We start from the raw sequence: 19,816 nt of genomic DNA, 5'->3' as shown, positions 1-19,816 counted from the left end.
CACCTTGATCTCTGAAAAGGTCTAACCTTTGAAAGAGGTGTTTTATTGGGGCTTTTAATAATATCTCACAAAACATCTTTATTAATTTTAAAAGCATTTAAGTCAAAAAGTATTGCAAGTCTTTTTCATTTATTAGGAGCATTATCAAAGAAAACAAACAACAACAAAAATTTAATCAATTAATTAGTGCTGTCAAATTTGGTAGAATAAAAATATGAGAATCTATTTTTAAAGGATATTTTAAAATAAGGTCAAATTAGGATGTATACTTCAAGAACAATACTATTATAAAACATACCTCGAACCATATAAATATATCCTGTTTGTATAGTTCTTGTCTGTCAAGTAAATCAACTCCATTTTCCAAACACAATATAAACATAGCATCTACAGAAAAGTGCACAGTCAATATCATAGTAATTAAAATTCTTAAAAGTTTTAGAAAAATATACAAAGTTTAAAATTTAGCTTTTAAATTCCGAAGAGTTCCCTTTCCATGCACATATCTTACAAATGTTTAAGATGCAGAAATAAAGACAAAGAACAAAGAAAGGGTGTAGACTCCACTGGCTCTTTTTCTGAGGAGGTTTCCCTTCAGGAACATAGAGCATAAGGAATTTACAGGCATTAGTTATTAAGAGACTATGTGGAAACAGAGTGCTCTTGGATATTTCCATTTTCTAGATGGAAAAATTCAACAGATCAGAGTGGAGAAGTTTTAAGATATACATCCCTAGTGCTGTGTTACGCTTTCCCTCCAAAGCAGAGATGTTGCACTTCATGGGTTTCCAATGCTGCTTAAGCGCTCCACACCTTGACTATCACTCTCCCAAAGCTGGAACACCAGTCGGCTCCTAAGGATCAGCGTCATTATTTGTGTCTCTGAGAAACTGGCCAGTCAGTCCTGAGTTGAGATTAAGCTCAATTCAAAGCATAAAAAAGGGGAGTGCGGGGAGCTTAAGCCGTTATCATTTTAAGGTTGATTTTTTTTTCTGGAGACCTCTCTACTCAAATGGGTTGGTGAAAACATCCTACTAGATACTTGCTTGGAAATTGGGGCGACTCATCTCTGATCTCAGTGGACCTTGGGAAACCAATAATTAACCTCACGAATGCCTCAACTTCCACATCTTTGAAAAAAGCGCTCGGTGTAGGTGATATTTTCACAAAGCAGCCACCAATGTCCCCCTACCCAAACTCTTTAAGTTATACTTTGAAGCAGGGCCCCTACAATGAATATCTCCCCAAAAGGGCGCACTTTGGGTGGAGAAGAGGGCAGCAAACAAAATGTGAAGTTTCTCAGATATCAAATCAGTTCCCCTAAACATTTTGGAAAATAAAAATTAGTTTCCTGGGCCTGGACTAGGCACGCGCGCGCGCGCGCACACACACACACACACACACACACACACACACACACACACACACACACACACGAGAAAGAATGAAGCTGCAGAGTAAGGGGGAGGAGGGAGGAACGCGAGTCTGGTCTTGATTTTGGGTAAAAGTGAGTTGCACAGGGTAGGCCGGGGTCAGCAGGTCGCAGCCTTTACACCATCCTAATTCCCTACTGCCGCCCTCATTATTCTCCCTGCGACTCACCTCCCTTGAGGCAACGGTACGAACCGAGCCATTAGGCAGCCGCGCTTCTAGCGGCGACCAAGCGCGCGCACGCACACTCACTCGCTCACTCCTGTCCTCTGTGAGCGCAGGCGGCTGGGCACCGCCCCCACGCCCTGCGCATCCTGGGAACTGTAGTCCTGCAGCCCTGCACGCCACCAACTGGGAGCCGCTAAGAGACTACAGCCCCCAGAGTGCGCGGCGAGGGCCCCTGCCTTCCGCTCTGCCCCTCCGTGTGCGCCGAGGGTGGTCCCGCCGCGCAAAGAAGAGCTTCTTCCGCGAACCGTCTCCCGTCCACGAACGCCCAATGCAGCCAGCGAACACAGAGTCGAATTCACTGTGCAAACAGGTCCACCTCCAAGAGATGCTGGTGAGACTGGGTTTTTCGCGGACCAGTAAGTGGCCCCCGCCTCTGACTGCCTGCGCAGGATGGCCTGGGGTACCCTGCACTCTAGGAGCTCCCGGGCTCCTCAGTCGGCTTGGCCCACCCCTCCCACTCCGCCGTCTCACAGCCCCATGGGCACGCCCAGTGTGGCCGGCGCGCCGGTTAAGACGGAAAGCAGCGCAAGGGAGTCTATAGGTTGCTTCGGCCTTTAAGGAACACGCACGGAAGACACCTGGTGAGTATCTGAAACAGTAAACTAAATGCCTAAAATAGAAATACAGTACCTGGGAACTTGGAACTTGCCTTTTGAAAGCCACATTTTCCCGCATCCCTCTTGGCTCGGCTGGCGGCAGAGCCCATACTTCGATCAGACCTCTTAGAGGGACCGTTAGTGCCATGTTACAAAAAGGAGAAAAACATCACAGTGGAAAGGCCTGAATTCTGCATTATACAGATAGGAAATTTGGCTGCATAGGAGAGTGACTCCATAAAGCACTTTAGGGAACCGCACCCACAGCTGCTTCCCGCGTGTGACCAGGCCTGGTTGTTGCCAAAACATGGCTTTTGGGCCCCACTTACCAAATTGAGATTTGAAGACCAAGTTTTGGATGAAGTAGAAAAGGCAGCTTGCTTTCTTTGCCAGGCAAAGGAGGTCACAGTGGGCTGATGCCTCTAAGACTGTGAGCCTGCTGGGGAGAGAAGGCAGAGGGAGGTTATAGTAAAAGTTCAAGAGTTCAAGGGGTGTAGCCAGTTTCCATAGAGACTGCATACAGGGTAACAAATTATTGCTCAGTTCTTGTTTTTGCAAATGTAGGGGTCCCCTTCTCTCTGCTGGATACGAAGTTCACCTCTGGTTTTGGGACTCCTAATGTTAGAGTGCCTAGAACAAGGGTGTATAGGGAGGGGTTCCGTGGAAAAGAGCTCTAGAGAAAAACCTGTGCAGTTTCAAGTCAGGTTGATAAAAGCTTTTAGCCTTTGAAGCAGGGCTGAGCTCAAATAACAGGATATAAAGAAAGCAAAGGCAGTGAAGAGGAGGACACTGGGGACAGGAGCAGGGCACTGAGCATGATCCCTGCACACAGCACCACAAGGGGGTTGGCCAGACCACCCAAGCCTCTCTCCCTTCTAGCCTAATGCTGGTCAGCAAGAGCATGAGAAAAACCCTTTAAACCATTAGGCAGTAAAGGAGTTACAAACATCATTACAGATGTCAGATGGTCACTGATGACAGTTGGGTCCTGCTCAGTTACATGGTTCACAGGACTTTATCCTTTTGTGGCCCTCTTGGCCTTAACACAGGCCAGTAGGACCAAATGTTCCCATTGGCCTTCCCAAAACATTAGGAGAGTTTATGTAGAAAGATAATACACAAGTTCTGCATTTCTACCCTACAACATGGCTCCTTTGGAACCACTTTAAAAATCCCTTGTTGAATATCCCTTCAGAACCACTTTTAATAATTTGTTTCTGTTGGGAGTTAAATTGATATTAATTATCTTAAGTCATTTTTCCACTTAGGTTTCCTCATTAATGTGAAGACTGCTTTATTGTACATGCTTTTCAGACTGGACCATGCACAACCCCAGTTCTGTGCAGGGAGGATGCAAAACAGCAGAATATCTGTGGTACATTTTTAAGGAGCCTTAATTTTACTACTTGATTTGGAAGAAACAAAGTTAAGTAATTTCCTAGGTAAGTAAAATTTTAAGAGTAAAACAAAACTGAGAAATTATCTGCCATTAATAACTCAGTAATCTTTTTCTGAAAATGTCAGACTTTCTCCTAGAAAAACTCTGAAGAGACTGTTTCCCATTATTTTAAACAGAAAAAATTATAAGACACAGCATGTCAATTGAAAAACCCTACCAATTTCCTAAGTCCCAAAAGGACACGGAGATAAAAGTTATAAATACCGTGGTAGGAGGTAAAATGCTTAAAACATTGCTCTTGGTCACTTCACATTTAGTATGGTTGTTAACATACAGTTACTGTGTGGACTGGCAGTGACCTCTCAGACCAGCAACATCACATAATCACATCTCCTTTGTCAACACTCCAGAGCTTTGTAAAGTGTCTAGTGTGATTGAAGGTCCACCTATTGTATTTGGAAAGGACATGAAGCTTCTCCAGGAAACCATTTAGTTTAAAATGTTTTTTTTTTGAAGATTTAGCATAAACTTTATCAACGTAGATACCATCTGAAAAATGTATTGAGAGATAAATAGCTGTTACACTGTTTAGATGTTAACAACACATGTGTTCTTCTGGGGAAACATTAATCAGGGATATGTTCTGTGGGAGATGACTGTTTTATGAAATAGGTGGGAAAGATTCCATTTATTTTAAAGGTTTCAGAAATTAAAGTTGTAACTTTAACTTTAGAGTAAACTAGGGACTGAAGGGTCATTTCAAGCTATGACGCAGAGTTCTGGAGTCCTGTGAGTGTAATGACCACTTGCCAATAACAGGATATAAACATGCTCTAATGTTGTGCATTAAACAAACAGCACTTTTTGACCCCAAATTCCTCTCCACTTACCATTCTATTTATCCACTCTATTCAGGCTGCCTCTCTTCACGTTCCCTCCATTTCATTCTGGCTTTCCTCCACGCCCCTTCACTGCAATGGCTTGTATCCAGGTCACTAATGATTTCAGTTTTGCTAAATTCAAGGTTAAGATTTTATTCTTATCTCACTCAGTCTTTTAGCTGCATTTGACACAAATGATAAAATTGAGCACTTCCTCCTTCTTGAAATACTTTCCTCTGAATTTTGGAGACTGCCTCCACCCCAAATCCTTCCCACCTTAACTCCATCTTCCTCCTCCTCCTTCACCAGGTTTCTCACAATGCTCAGCCTCCTTCTCTTTCCTGCATGCCCTCTCTTCTCAGAGTGATCTCACAGTCTCTCAGCTTTTTTTTTAATTAAAAAAAACTAATTTTGTTAAAAAACTTTTCATATTTATTTTATTTTAAAATTTTTATTTGGGGGGTAAGTAATTAAGTTTACTTATTTATTTTTGGAGGAGATACTGGGGATTGAACCCAGGACCTTGTGTATGCTAAGCATGCGCTCTACAACTTGAACTATACTATCCCTCCTCCCCACTCCCAACTTTGAATCAGTCTATCTGCTGATCACCCCCAGGCCTGGATCCCCTTCCCTGAAGGGAGCACCCACGGGAGTCACCCTTGGCTTTTCTTCCCTTCCCAGCCCACGTGCAATCCCACAGCAAGTCCTGTTGGCTCTGCCTACAATACGCATCCTGATGGCAACCTCTTCTCGGTGCCTTCATTTCTACAACCAGTTTCAGCCACCTTTCTCTCTTACTGGTCTGCTGCCAAAGACAGCTCCTGATCATCTCCTTGCTTCCTCCCTTACCCTCCTACTGTCCATTCTGCACCTCATCCACTGTGATGGCTTGAAAACATGAAAAACATGACATAGTGTGCTCTGCCCTCCCCACTTAAACCCTGCCACTGGCTTCTCACTGCAGTTGAATAAAAGCTCAGATAACCTGGCTCCCGCCTACTTCTGCAGCCTCATGTAGCCTAACCTCATATTCACATCCTGCCCTACCCTTGCTTGGTCAGACTATTATCTGTCAGGTGTTCTGGTATCTAGAACTGAAAGCAATCTTCACTGACAAAACAGGTATTAGATCATAGAGTCTAAAGGAAAAGTCTTAAGAGAGAATGAAAGACCAGAATTATTTTTTTAAAAAAGCACCCAGAACAATGAAAACATAACTGATCTGTATGTAAAAAGCCAAAAGAATGTGGTAACAAAGTGAATTTTTTGAAAAACTGAGCCAACAGCTTTGCAAAGAAATAAATTAACGTTTGGTCATGTTCTGAAAATAAGAAGATACACTTAGTAAAAAGTAAACATTTTACACATTTCTGAGCCATAATGCAATCAAATTAGAAATAATAGAAATGGGGAATTTAATTATCGCTCCTCAAAATGTTTAGATATTCTTCTAAATAAATTAATTTTTTGTGTATGGGTCATGTGCAAATCCAAAACACAAATACAGTAACTATAAATATCTGTGCTTGCAAATATATCTTAATCAGATGTATGCAGTGTTGGTGAAAAGAGAGAGCTCTCAGACTGGGAAGTCAACTGTGTGACCAGGTCCTGGGCATTGGAACTCTGGCACCACCCTGGAGCCATTTAACATCATCTCGTTATGAGTGGGAGCAGCAGGGAATGCGGTGCTTAGAAATGTAGCTATTGCAGACACTGGTAATAAATCAGAGGCCTCCCTTTTGCTGAACCTAAACTTGACCTCACAGTTCTTCCCAGCACAGAGCTCCAGGCAGCCACCACAAATGGATGATGTTGGCGTACAAGATTAAAACTGCCCTGTGATCGCATGCAGAGTGGAAACTGGCACCAGCAGCTTCAGTGGGAAAAATTAATCATTCGAGAAGAATAGATGATCCACCCTAAGCAAGGACTCAGGAACCCAGAAGTCCTGGTAAGGGCTTAGAGCCAGATTGCTTCATTTCCTCCCTCCTTGGCTGTACTTCTGTGACTGGTATGGAAATCCAGAAAGCACACAGAAACATTAAAAATGGCAACTAAGTGGGCTGGGTCAATACATGGAAGTATATAAATGAAGGACTATTTTTAAAAAGCACAAAACAGTTTGGCACAGTCTGATTAAAACTGTCTCATGTATGTTCATAAACAAGTTTAGAAAGGAATTTGGAAATGGTTGAAATTTTTTTATAAAGCTCATTCTTTGAGGTTGTTCAAATTCTAAAATGTGTTTAGAAACAAATTGATACATCAACAGTTTAAATCTTAGCTATCCAGAAACTGCAAATATCTAGAATTTCCCAAAGGTCTGTGCAACTCAGATAGTATTATAGTTTGAAAACTATTAATGTGTAATGCAGTTGATGAAATAACACACATTCACAGAGAAAGGAGCAATTGCTATAATATTATATGTATATAATAAATATAACTATATATATGTATAATAGGGAACACCTGTAATGAGTGAGCCATTGCTATAAGTACTTTATATTCATTAACTCACAAGAATTCTCTTTGAGATAGGCTTTAGTATCTCTCAAAAATACAGTGTTGAATGAAAAACCCAAGTTACGGAAGTATATATAGCAAGTACATCTATGGAAAGTCTCAAATCTTACAAAGTTAAATAATGTATTCCTTAGAGGTACATACATACGTAGTAAAACTATAATGAAAGTCAAAAGGGTAATAAATGTTTTCACCTTCAGATTAATGATTTTCCTGTCTGAAGAGGTAAAGGGTTATGTTGGGAAGAGCCATGTAGACAGCTTCAAAGGTAGTGGTAAAGTTTTATTAAGCAAGTGAAAGGTACAGGGTTTTTACTTTATTTTATTTTTTCTTCATTTTATGTGTGTGTGTGTATAAATACACATACATCTGTGCATTTATATACATAATATAAAATTGTGTATATATAAAAGAAAAATTTTAAACAGCTTTATTGGGATACAGTTTACATATGGTACACTTTGTGTGTTTAAAGTGTATAATTTAGTGGTTTTCATATACTCACATGTATGTACAACCATCACCACAGTCAATTTTATTTATTTTTTTCAAATATTTTATTTATTTATTTTGGCTTTTTGTTGATGTTGTTTCAGGGAGAGGGGTAATTAGGTTTACTTACTTTATTTACTGGAGGGACTGGGGATTGAACCCAGGACCTCTTGCATGCTAAGCATGGGCTCTACCACATGGGAGCTGTACCCTCCCCCCACCAGTCAAATTTAGAAGATTTTTTTCAGCTCAGAAAGAAACCACCCTTCTATTCCCCCCCGCCCCTCTCCTTCAGGCCTAAGCAACCACTAAGCTACATTTCTTTGTAGATTTTCCTGTACTGGACATTTCACATAAATGGAATCATGTAACATGTTGACTTTTATGAGTGGCTTCTTTCACTTTCCGTAATGTCTTCGAGGTCATCCAAGTTTTAGTGTGTGCGAATACTTCATTCCTTTTTATGGCTGTCATAATAGTATTTAAATTTTTTTTTTATCTTGAATGATGGTGTTTGAGAAAAAAATAATTTAGTTAGAAGGAAATGAGAAAGAATGATTACTCTGGAGATCCTAAAGGACTTTTAACTATTCGTGAGATCTCTGGAGGTGGGTGGCCCTGATTCTTGTTCCAGAGTGTGACTTACAGTGCTGGGAATACTAAGCTATAGGGTGAATTGTGGGTTCCCAGGTGAATGTGAGTGAGGCAGAGGGCGGAAGAAGAGTTCTTTTACTGAGGGAAAGGGACAAAAATCAGTGAAAGAGGGAAGAGGAGAGCTACTTGAAGCAGAATTAACACAGCTACGAGGAGTGAAAGGCAGAATAAAAGGTGCGCACACAGGTTGGGTACACGGTCTGAGGGGAGGAAAGAAGGTGACGAGATAGGGCCGTCAGATCGTAAATCTCCAACAGCTGGAGTCACTGGCCCTCGAGGCCTGGTTGTGACCTCAGCAGGAAGGGAGCTAGGACTAGCGGTGGGGAGAGGGCTGATGCTCAGGAAGGAAGTCAGTGTACAGGCAGCATCAGTGTGTATATGGTGTGGAACTTTAGGGAGTGCCTGTATTTGGCCTTCAGGCCTGTTGGAAAGTACTTATTTATTCAGTCAACCACCTCTTAAGTGCCTGCTGTGTGACACACTGTGTTATGGATTGTAGATACAGTATCACCCTTTCCCTGCCTTCAAGGGACTTAGCATCTCATAGGAACAGTACTTATTTTTTCTTTTCTATTTCCCCACAGTTCCTGCAAGTGTATTCTGCACAGATGGGCAAATTATGATTACTGTTGATTAATAATTAAAGAAATAAAGTTTTTTACATTCAGATTTTTTCAAAAATGAGTATCTAAGACGTAGAATTCTGTATCTTTGGCTTCTTTAATGTTAGCAAAACAGAATAAATAGAAAATGAAAAAAACTAATTTTCCAATTTAAAATTTTCACATTGATGTCAGTAGGAGTCCTTTGTTTGTTTGTGTTTCCTAAAGTGTATATACTTAAGAGCTTTAGATTCTTTTAAAAATGTATTAATTTTTTGGTGGGGGAGGTAATTAGGTTTATTTATTTATTTTTGGAGGAGGTACTGGAGGTTGAACCCAGGACCTCATGCGTGCTGAGCATGCGCTCTGCCACTTGAGCCATACCCTCCCCCTAGGAGTCTAGATCTTTTAAAAGGGGCAAGAGAGAAAGAAATACACAAGTGACTCATGCCATATTTCCTTGCATGTCAGATTACTGTGATGATGATTATATACGTGGATTTTAGAGTCTAGAATTTTTTCAGTGACATATTTGTTTACAGTTAAAATGTGGATTTCATCTCCTTTATTCCTCTTGAACTCAGTCATATTCTTGAGCAGCCACCCAAAGAATCTTACATTGAAGCTGGGCTTCTCTCCCTGGGAATGTTTATTGGAAAGGAAAAAGAAGTTGCATTGAGTCAATTAACCTTGGCCATCATGCTTGCTTTCACTAAGGAGTGTGAAGTTTTACTCCCATCACAAGTTTGTAGACTTCTTTGCCCCAAATTCAACACACATAGACCCAGCTGAACGTCAGTGACAGCACAGGGGACGGTTACAAATACTTGGTGTGGACTAAGTCTTGGGAACTTATCAGAGTTGTTGCAAGTTATATCCCTTTTTGATAAATGCATGTGTCTGTGAAAATAAGGAGCAATTTGATTCCAGACTCAATTCATCATGTTCTTTTTCCCAGCTGTGGTTTGCAATTGGTATTTGAGATACTAGAAACTAAAAATGCTGATAAGCCACAGGGGGAAAAAAATCCTGTTTTCTGAGTGCTTCAGACTTAATCCTGGCCTTGTTCCTTAATCACATTGGAAAAAGAGAAGCTATTTTAAAAAAATGGAAAACTATAAAGTAACACTGATGAGAAACGTAGATTTGGAAAAAAAAAACAGAAATGTAGATTTAGTATATTTCATAGGTGTGATGGACCAGAAAGATCAGCTTAAGAAATTGAAGCTAAAATCACACGTTGTCACATAGAAACTCTTGGGAACAGAGCTTAGCCAGAACCTGAGTGTCCTGAATCTCAAGCTGTTAACCCTTCATGACATGACATTGCCAATGAAGAGGCTGACTCATGTTTATATAATTTAAAAAAAAAAAAACAAACAAGGGGGGAAAAGGCCTTCTTCCTTTATATCATTCATGTTCAAGACTCGTGGAGCAGTAGGTCTGCCCTGCAGGACTACACCATTACTCCCTAAACCTTCATTCTCAAATAACGATGCCTGTGGTGGATTAGGGAAAGAAGGGGTAACAGTGAAGGAGACTGAGCAGGCTCCTGCTAAAGTTAAAATAATATTCCTACATCCTTACAAAAAGCTAATCAAAATACTATTCCCAATTTATCATCCCACAATTTGGCTGGGGGGTGGGGGTGGGCACTTAATGCTGGTGTATACTGGCATCTAATGTGAATGGATGTCTGATTTAACAGCTACAAAAATGAAAGTACACATTTAGTTATAGAAGATGAGAGTTCCTGCTGCGAAATGATGATACTAACGCAGAGTCATCCAGACTTTAATTAATGGCAGGAATTTAATTAGATGCCCAGGAACACTCACTTGAAAATTAAACTCCCATCAACATCCCTGGAAGCATCTCTGAAACTTTGCCTCTGGACACAAACTTTTGTCTTCAGAAACAGCAGACAAAAACCAAACAGCAGACAGAGGAAGGTGAGCCCTGCTTGGGCAGGCACTGAGAGGAAATTAGTGCCCGGATGCCATGCATCTCCAGGAGCCCGTGCGTACTGGCTTTCCTGGAATCATACCCATCTGCTCAGCAAGGAGAGTCCTCAGGAACCTTCACCTATGTCCCTGCCCCATCCAAGCCAAAATGAAACAACCCAAAGAGAAAGAAAGAACATGTGTTGAAGCTGAGCTCCTCATTTAAAGTATGCAAAGCCTGTACTTTTCCAAGTTACAAATTCAGAATAGAAAAACAAGTCTCCTTGCCTCCTGGATTGTTCTCTCTGTACTGAGAACATGCTCTGCTTTCTAAACTCATCACTGGGGAGAGCCATCGCTCAGCGTGGATGTAATCGAAATTCCTGTGCGTAGGCAAACGTACATTTGTTCTTAGAAATGGGGATTATACTGTATGCTTTTATATCCCACTTTTAAAATAAGTAATGTTCTTATAATTATTTTACAGTTATTTGAAACAACTTCAGTGGCTATATAATACTAAATCAAAAGAGCATTTTATTTCACCATTATTTATTTCACCATTTTCCTACTGGACATTTTGGTTGCTTCCCGTGTAAAAGCATATGTAGCTTATTATTTGATGAATATTTGTCTGCCTCCCCAGATTGTAAACCCATGTGTTTGTTTTTGGTCACCGAGATACTATTATTCCAGAACAGCACCTGAAATACATTGGGTAGGCGACAGCATCTGTAGAGTGAATAAAGGAACCTAGCCTTCAATCCTTCAGATCAGCCTCATCCAGAAAACATTCCTCCACATACACAGTTGTCTCCCTCTCTGCCAAAATTTCCCTACAGTTATTTTCCTTGCAGGGAAAAAGAGGGAAATGCTATTTATTGAGCACTATTATGTGCCAGGCATTGTGCTAGATACATTCAGGAAGATATCTCGTGCCAAAAGGTTTGCACCTTAGCCTAGAGGACATGCAAAAAAACCTGCCATGAAATTTTCAATCAAGAACCCTTCCAGAACTCTCCAGTGAGCCGGTTATGCAAGCTGCTCCAGGAAGTGACAGCTTTGTGTTCTCTAAGACAAACGTTAATGAGAAACATTCAAGTCAATAACCACTTCCTATTAAATGTTCGTTTGTACAGAACCATCTCCCCTCCTCCACAAACATGGAAGAGAAGAGGGAGGAGAGCAGGGGAGGGGAGAAGCTCCCCAGGACAACAGTCCAGGCTCTGAAGCTTCGCCCAGGGTGCAGTGGATGGGCTGGCCTGCAGCCAGGGCGGCCTTTCCTCCTATCTCCCAGGTGGCTTCAAGCCATCCTTTAAGCTGACTGTTATTTTGGTTATGATGACTTTGAATGCCATGGAGGTCCCAGATACCCTCTTATTTTGAATCCCCTGCAGAGAATGCTGGGACGGCCCGCACCCCTCCACCCTCCACTAGGTGAAGTCCTCGGTGGGGCGAGCCGTGCACCTGCAGCGGCGTGCACTTCTGGCACTGCTCCACTTGCAGCCGTGTGAAGCCAGCCCCTGGCCCACCTCCCACACCGTGTTGTCAGCTCCACGGAACTCATGGTCTTCATGCACAGTAGAAAGCGCAGGGAGTGTAGCTTGACTTCCCCACTTTCTTGTCCCCACTGCTTGTCGTGGGATGTTCAGTCAGCTCCACTCTGCTTCAGGCTGCATTGTAGGCTTCCCAGCATGCAGGGGATTTCCTTGGAAGGATGCACCCTGGGTGGGTTCCATCTGAGGCTCCACCACTGCTGCTGTTCCTGGGGTTGTTGGGTGGTGATTGCTGCAGGGCCACACGGGTGGCTGTGCTAGAAGTGGAGGTCCTTGGCTCCAGGCCGGGTCTGGGACGCTGGCTGTGCTGTTAGTCTTGCACTCTGACTTCCGGTCCTTCCCAGGCCACTGACTTTCTAGGTTACAGAACAAAGCAAAGGTGGAAGTAGCAGGCTTGCTGAAAGGATGCCTCTTTGGATACACACAAACCTTCAGCTAAACTTGTGGGATGAGAAAGGACTTCAGTTGTTGGGGGGATCAGCTCAAGGCAGGGGCCTCATGGCGATGGTAGAGCCTTCCACCTTGGGTTGTAGCCCCGGATCAGGTAGGTGGCCATCACTTCTGGCTTATCCATGAGTCCTAGGTCGGTCACACCTGTAGCCCATGCATAACATCAATGAAGTCTGCCAGGGCCCTTTTTAGTCAGGGGATGGCTTGATGGAAGGCCTGAGTTCCTCCTCCTGAAGCGCGTTCACCACAGGTCCCTCATGGCGCACGCGGGATGTGTTGGGCCAGCTTCACCCCGACATGGCTGCCCTGGCCGGTGGTCTTGAGCTGGTAGCTGCCAATCTCCCTCTCGGCAGAGCTAGCCGCGGGGCCCTGCGGCACGGTGACTTGCTAGCTACACTCACTGGCAATACTCACAATACAAACCAACAAACTAAATAAAAATAAGAAAAAAGAATAGAGAAAAGAAACAACTAAGAAAAAGAACAAAGGAAAAAAACTACCTGTAGTCATAGTTCCTTAGGTCACCAAAAACCAGCTTCCCTAGACCCAGCCAGGGGTTTAAATAGGTGCTTAAAACCCGCCCCCAGTGGCTCCTTTGTAGGTTATGGCAAGAAATGGCTGTGTTACAACAGGGGATAGTTCATGGTGCTTTTCTTACCTTTAATCTCAAGAACGCTTTACTCTTTTAAAGGGGGAAGGGGTAGAGGACTCAAAAGGGCTTTTTGTCGATGCAGGATATAGTGATTAATATTTATCGTATTAGAAATTAAAACCCATAGGATGCTTCAGTGGCTTTTTCAGTCCTAGTTTGGAAGTCTGTAATAAATTTTGGCTTTTAAAAACACACACTGTCTGCGTTTCAAATAATGCCCTTCTCTTTAAACTTTGAATGATGAGTCCCAAAATGATACCTCAGTTTAACTGGCATCACAATTCTAGAGAAAACTCTCTCTTGGACTAAATTTCAGTCAGGCTCCTCCAGGCCTAGGGCCTTGAATTTGACAGTTCGTCCTTGTCTGGCCTGCATCACCAGTTATAGCTAGAAACCCCCACCCCTGGTATCTGATTACCCTTAATGTCTTACTGAATTTCTCTGCTCATGCGAGCCTGCCGTCAGCCAGAATCTCCTCCAGCCATGAGATTTCATCTTAGTAACTTCCCATCCACTGGCCCTGACCCTGCGCCTTGGCTGTAAGTCCCCACTTGTCCACAGTGTTTTCAGAGTGGAGGCCAGTTCTATGGTTCTGAGGTTTCTTTTCCACTATTGCAATAGTCCTAAATAAGGCCTGTTTTTACTACTTTTACTACTACTGTCCAGTTATGTTTTTTCTTTTTCTTTTTAATTAATTATTTTTCAGTGGGAGGTAATTAGGTTTATTTATTTTTGGAGGAGGTACTGGGGATTGAACCAGGATCTTGTGAATGTTAAGCACGTGCTCTGCCACTTGAGCTATACCCCACCACCACCACCTTGGTTTTTTTCTTTAACACTAAGAAACTGTTCTGTTACACAAGACACATAGGTACATTATTAACCACTATAAAGCTGAGGGGAAGGTAGCTTCTTTCTGGAATATATTTTTATGAATGTTGTAAGATAGGTTTCCAGATTTACCTTTTTGTACACAGCTATCCAGTTGACCTGACACCATTAATTATTAATGTATTTTTATCACTAATCTGCAGTGCTTGCTTTGTCATAGATCACATGTCTCCATATATGTGGCCTCTGATCTGTTCCATTGGTCTATTTTCTATTCTTGTTTCAATATTACTACCTTAATTTATGTGGCTTTATATTAAGTTTTTGTATCTACAGAGTAATTTATCTTATTTAATTCTTCTTTAACAATGCCTTGGCTTTTTTTGGCCCTCTGCATCTCATGTAAATCTTAGAATCAGATTCTCAATTCCTATTTTTAAAACTCTGCTGGGAATTTTATTTATTTCCTGTTAGTTTTTAGCTGGGTTTTATCTACTTTTCACAAAAGTCATTTTCTCTTTCTGATTTTTATTATTGTGATGTTTTATAGATGATGAAAGCATAATTGCGCATCAGAAAGCAGGAATGCTATTTTATATAATCTTATAAATGTTCAACATATGCTGCCTTTTAATTAAAGTCTGTAACTGATAATTACAGAAAAGATTCTTTAGCATAGCCAACCAAGAGTGGAGGTCAACCGGACGTGTTATGGAAATCTCCAAGTCCTAGGAGGAACATACATAGCTCTTACCTTTTTCTGCAGCAACAAGTGTAGCAGGTTTATCTAAATATTACTAATATATTCTCAATGAGCCCAGGTTTCTCAAAAATATTTTTCAATGCCTTATTTTAGAGGATAATAAAAAAAAATCATTGAGATAAGCATTTCTGGATCTGTGGACTACCTTTATTTTCATAATCAAGTTGTTTATTTCTGTGCCCATAAATCAGAATAAGGAAGGCCAGAGAGCAGTGTGTCGGTTTCTGGGTGTTTCCATATTAAGAGTCATGGGTTCACCAGAAACCTGTAAGCCTCACTTCGCCTGGTTGATGTGAAGTAACTACTGTATGGCGGCTTTAACATTGCTGAATTTTCTACTTTTGTGTATTAAGCTGTAGAATCACATGCCAGATTTTAATAATAATTGACATTATTATTTTTAAATACAGGGATGGATTACAACAAGAAAAGTGAATATGCCTTTAGGAAATTCAAGTCCAGTCTTACAAATTTGCTAGCATGATAAATATTTTCCTTTCATTTCATACTAAGTATGTTATCCTGAGACTGACTCTGACAACCATTCTACTGGAGCAGGCAGGTCACTCTATCTGTGAGTCAGTCCCTGCCCAAGGTTGAACTATCCATCAGGCAGTTGAAGAGCAGCTTCTAAGTGAATCTGACTGCTGGCTCATTTCCCCAGTGAAACTGCCCTGTGGCCCAATATCACAGCATGGTTGCATTGGCTGTTTGGGATTACACTACATTAAATTGGGAGCAGTTAGGGTGGGAGTGGTAGAGAAATGTTTCCGGGGGCTGAGGTTGGGGAGAGAGTGGTTGAGGAGGGAGAGTATACAAACTGTCAGATACAGGAACAGAGTTGGGCAATAGCTCAAAGGTATAAATCTGTCCTTTTTAAAAAGTTATTAAATAGGGGTGGAAATTGTTCAGGCTAAGATTTGACCTTTGGTTTCTGTATGCTTTCGGTTTGGGGAATGATGTGGTCATCATCTGCTAGCCATGATCTGGCGGTCAGTGCGCTGCATAACAGGGTCTCCCTAGGAATCAAGGCCATTGCCAGTTCTAGGGGATGAGCATAGATGTCAAGTTATATTTGACCAGCTCTTCAGAAATCTGTGGAGATTCTACTGCTGGCAGCCCTGCCCTCCCTGGTACTGAGAGTTATAGCAGAAGGAGCACCCCATGGGCCTGTGTCTTGGTGGGCTTAATGGAACTTTGAAAAGAGCTGTTTTTTGAGCAGTGATGAAACTGCTGCAGAAAAAGTAAATCAGAGCTGGAACTAGGGCAGGGTCTTTTATGCTGGCCTGGGGCTGAGTCACGCAGAGGTGGTACGGAGTCCTCTGTGACGGAAACTGGTGTTTACTCAGGGCTGCAGAGCAGAGATTTCATCACGTGTCAGTGGTTAGGAAAGCATAAAACCAATCCAGTCATTAAGAAGTCTACATACTTCAATTTTTAAAAAGTCTACTGCTCTGGGACATTGTGCTGTGCACCAGAAATTGACACATTGTAACTGACTACTTCAATTAAAAAAAAATTTACTGCTAGTTGTTGAGAGATTTTTTTCCCCCTTTAGTCAGAGGAAATGAAAGGGGTGGGAGAGGAAAAGGAAGAAATGATAAAGGCAACAAGGCTGTTATTTATAATATCATTATGATATTTTTCTGACTCACAGCTTTCTTAAAATTAGACTTAAATTACCATTTTCAGTGTTCATATTGCTAATCTATTTGCTTAAGATCTTTCATTTATACTTTAGTTAGCCAACTGTGGTGCAGAACCATCATTCATTCATTTTGGCCTTCATTCCACACCTCACCCTGCTCTTCAGTGTTCTAAAAAAAGTGGGAAAACAAGTTGAGCGTATACTATTTAGGTCCCCTGAGAGCAGAGACTGACTGTCGTGCTCATTGCTATATTCGCAGGGCTGAAAACAGTTCCTGGCACATAGTGGGTCTCATATATCAACTGAATAAATACCACTTTCCATATTGCCTTGCATCAGCCTCCTAAAGCAAAATAACACTAGCGGCTCCTAGGTAACAGCAACTTCTGCTAAACTTCACACCACTTTCCCTTGCAGTGTTATATGTTTGATTTTAAAGTGGCAACTCATTTATTTAGATTAAGGAACACAAATGAAGATAAATAAAGTGATGTGGGCGCACTTATTCAGCTTTCCAATGATGTCAGACAGCCTTAAATTTAACCATGAATCATTGATAGAAGACAGTAGCAATATGTTGTTTATGTTATGTTCCTTGTGTCTGTCAAACCAGCTTTTCTAGGCTGAATCCAAAATTCAGGGTAGATAAAAAGAAGCTAAACAAGCAAGTGTTCTCAAAATTAGGTAGATTATGTCTCTTCAGAGACCTAGATCAGAATGGGCTTTGAAAGGCACCCCCTTTGGAATGATCCACCTAACTTCCCAGGTTTCAGCAAAAGCCTCTGCTGGCTCAGAGAGGAGCTCCCAGTGGTGTAAGCTGAGTGTATCCCATCCCGCAGGCTCTCTGAGAAAGCAGCCGTGCCTTCTCACCATCCTGGCCAGAGGAGGAGGTGCTGGTCCCAAGGGCACTCATTTACAGGGGCCTCCATCTGTGGAGGTGGATGGATGCCAGTCCTCTGCCCAGCAGGAAGGAGAGTAGCTACTTGAAGCAGTCAGATCTTTTCTCCATGGGGATTTGAATTTGGTACCAGCAGGGCTGTCAGCACTCGCTAGTCTGGGCAGAAGTGTCAAGTAGGCAGAGAGGAGTGGCAGAGGTAATGAGTCAGAACAAGCCCTGACCAAGCAGAGGCTGGAGTCTCCGTATCAGTAGCTTCCACTCCCCAAGTGGCAGAGCCGTTACAAGGAGGCTGCTGGGTGCTGAGAAACAGAGCAGCCGTTAGAAAGCTGGACCAGGCTGGGGCTGTCCACAGATGACCTGACCTTCAGCCCCCACGGGGCCTGGTGAGGGCTGTTTCTGTTCTTTCCCCTCCCCTCTTCTTACTTAGCCTAGAAGAATTTAATTCACACGTGTAAATTAAGGTCTCTCTGGATTTGGTGTTTTGGATTATGTTAGTACAGAAAAACTCATACTTGGACCAGTTGTTCCAAGTTTTTAATTATTTCATTTGGACTAAACTGAGTTTTATTTTGTTCAGGGAAAGTTTATTATAGATAGCTCAAATTACCTAATAAAAGTTCTTGACTTGAATTCTTATGACCTTAGCATACTACTAGTTGTATTAGTACATGTTGCGCATTTTACAGAATTGTTGTTTCTTACTTTAATAAATATATGACTAAGCCTCTGATAAAATGATGACTAGGCAACTTGAAGCAGTGACCCAGATATATATAGTTCTATAGAAGATTTATGATTATAATAGTGTAACTCTAAATATGGAAAGAAACAACAAAAGGGAATATTTTCCTGGACCTTAACAAACTAGTAAGACAGGTGGTCCAGAGACTTCTTGCTACTGTTAACAAAGCCTGGCCCAGTGGGAGCACACTGAGTGGCCTAGCGACAAAATCCTTGCCTGACCTAGGAGTGAGCATTCCTAGCACTGTGGGACAAAATGGTCATAAAATGCCCCCCAAACCATGGTCGAATTTATGACCCTGAGGGAGCGCTGCCAATAACACTGGCACTTGCCATCTGCCTTCACAAGGATTAAGTCCCAAGTCACTGCAGTCGCTGACCTTCAGCACACCCTGAAAGGCGTTCAGGGTGGAGATCAGGAACAAAGTGTTCTGTGCCCTGAGAAGCACTGCCAGGACAGGCCTTCAGACAGTGAAGTATTTTCAGGAGACGGTTTTATGAGCCCAAATTCTTACATCTCTTCGTATCTAAAAAAGCACTAAAATCATTAATGGTGACATGTGCTTTGGTTTTTAAAGATAAAAATACATTTGAAAGTCAGACATCCAAAGTAAAACTAGGTAACCATTGTAGGCGTGATTTCAGACAAGATTCCATATTGCTAAGAACTTGAGTTTTCTAAACTGTATCAGACTTGGGACACCACCAGCCACCCTCAAAGCAATGTCTGCTGGCAACTTATAGCTACAACTTTATGGTTTCAAGGTCTCCTCTTGTAATTATTAAGTTTCTAGACAATAAAACTGATTTAGATCAGATATTAACAAAAAAAAAAAAGGAAAACTTACATGTAATGGTCAATAGCTCTTATTATGTACTATTATGTATATTTGTAAATACCACATCAGAAGTTAAAATTACACAACTGGCTCCCTGGCTATAGGCCTCCCCAAAGTGCCCCCCCGAAAAGATACTTTATTGTAGTATGACTTGTTAATATGTGATTGGGAAGGAGGTTAAAACTGTTTTGTGAAAAAAAAAATTATAAGTGAGAAAAAATTCTCTATGTTCAGGCCTTTATAAAAACACATAATAAGGACAGAAACACCCAAAAACAAACCTCAAGAGATCATGATGACCTGGAAAGGTAAAATAAATGATGGCAATAAATAAAGGGGGCCCAAAGTTCCTGACAGTCTTAAAAACCCCAGTAACTATAGTTCCTCAGAAGCCCTGAGTACAACTAACAGTGGGTCTCAATTGGTGGATTTCTTAGTAGACACTAGAGCTACCTACTCTGCTCTAAGTTGTAATGTAAACAAGACCACTATTCCCATACTGGGGGTAACTGGGTAATCACAACTCTGAAGTCTCTTTAATGCAAAAAGTGGTATCACAAAACTGAATGGCCTTATATGTGTTACTTGCCGCACAAAGCACAACTTGTGCCATGATTCACACTACCTGCTAGATCTAAAAATGTAACCTCATTATTGAATGAGATCTCAAATTCAAAACC

General features: G+C 41.7%; 1 long non-coding RNA gene across 3 annotated transcripts; it reads left to right on the top strand.

Annotated features, from left to right (window-relative positions):
* The first annotated feature begins 1,846 nt into the window (after positions 1 to 1,846).
* On the top strand, positions 1,847 to 19,375 carry LOC116667275. 3 transcript variants are annotated; one of them, XR_004324114.1, is made up of 3 exons: positions 1,847 to 2,240; positions 3,570 to 3,697; positions 6,318 to 19,375. It is a non-coding gene; the product is annotated as an uncharacterized LOC116667275 (long non-coding RNA). The 3 variants fall into 3 exon arrangements; XR_004324112.1 differs by having other exon boundaries at positions 6,308 to 19,375; XR_004324113.1 differs by having other exon boundaries at positions 3,524 to 3,697; positions 6,308 to 19,375.
* Positions 19,376 to 19,816: the final 441 nt, after the last annotated feature.

Source organism: Camelus ferus, chromosome 11 (genome assembly GCF_009834535.1).
Source record: "Camelus ferus isolate YT-003-E chromosome 11, BCGSAC_Cfer_1.0, whole genome shotgun sequence".
Taxonomy (NCBI): domain Eukaryota; kingdom Metazoa; phylum Chordata; class Mammalia; order Artiodactyla; family Camelidae; genus Camelus; species Camelus ferus.
Note: the sequence above shows the minus strand (reverse complement) of the source record. Positions and strands in the feature narration are given on the sequence as shown.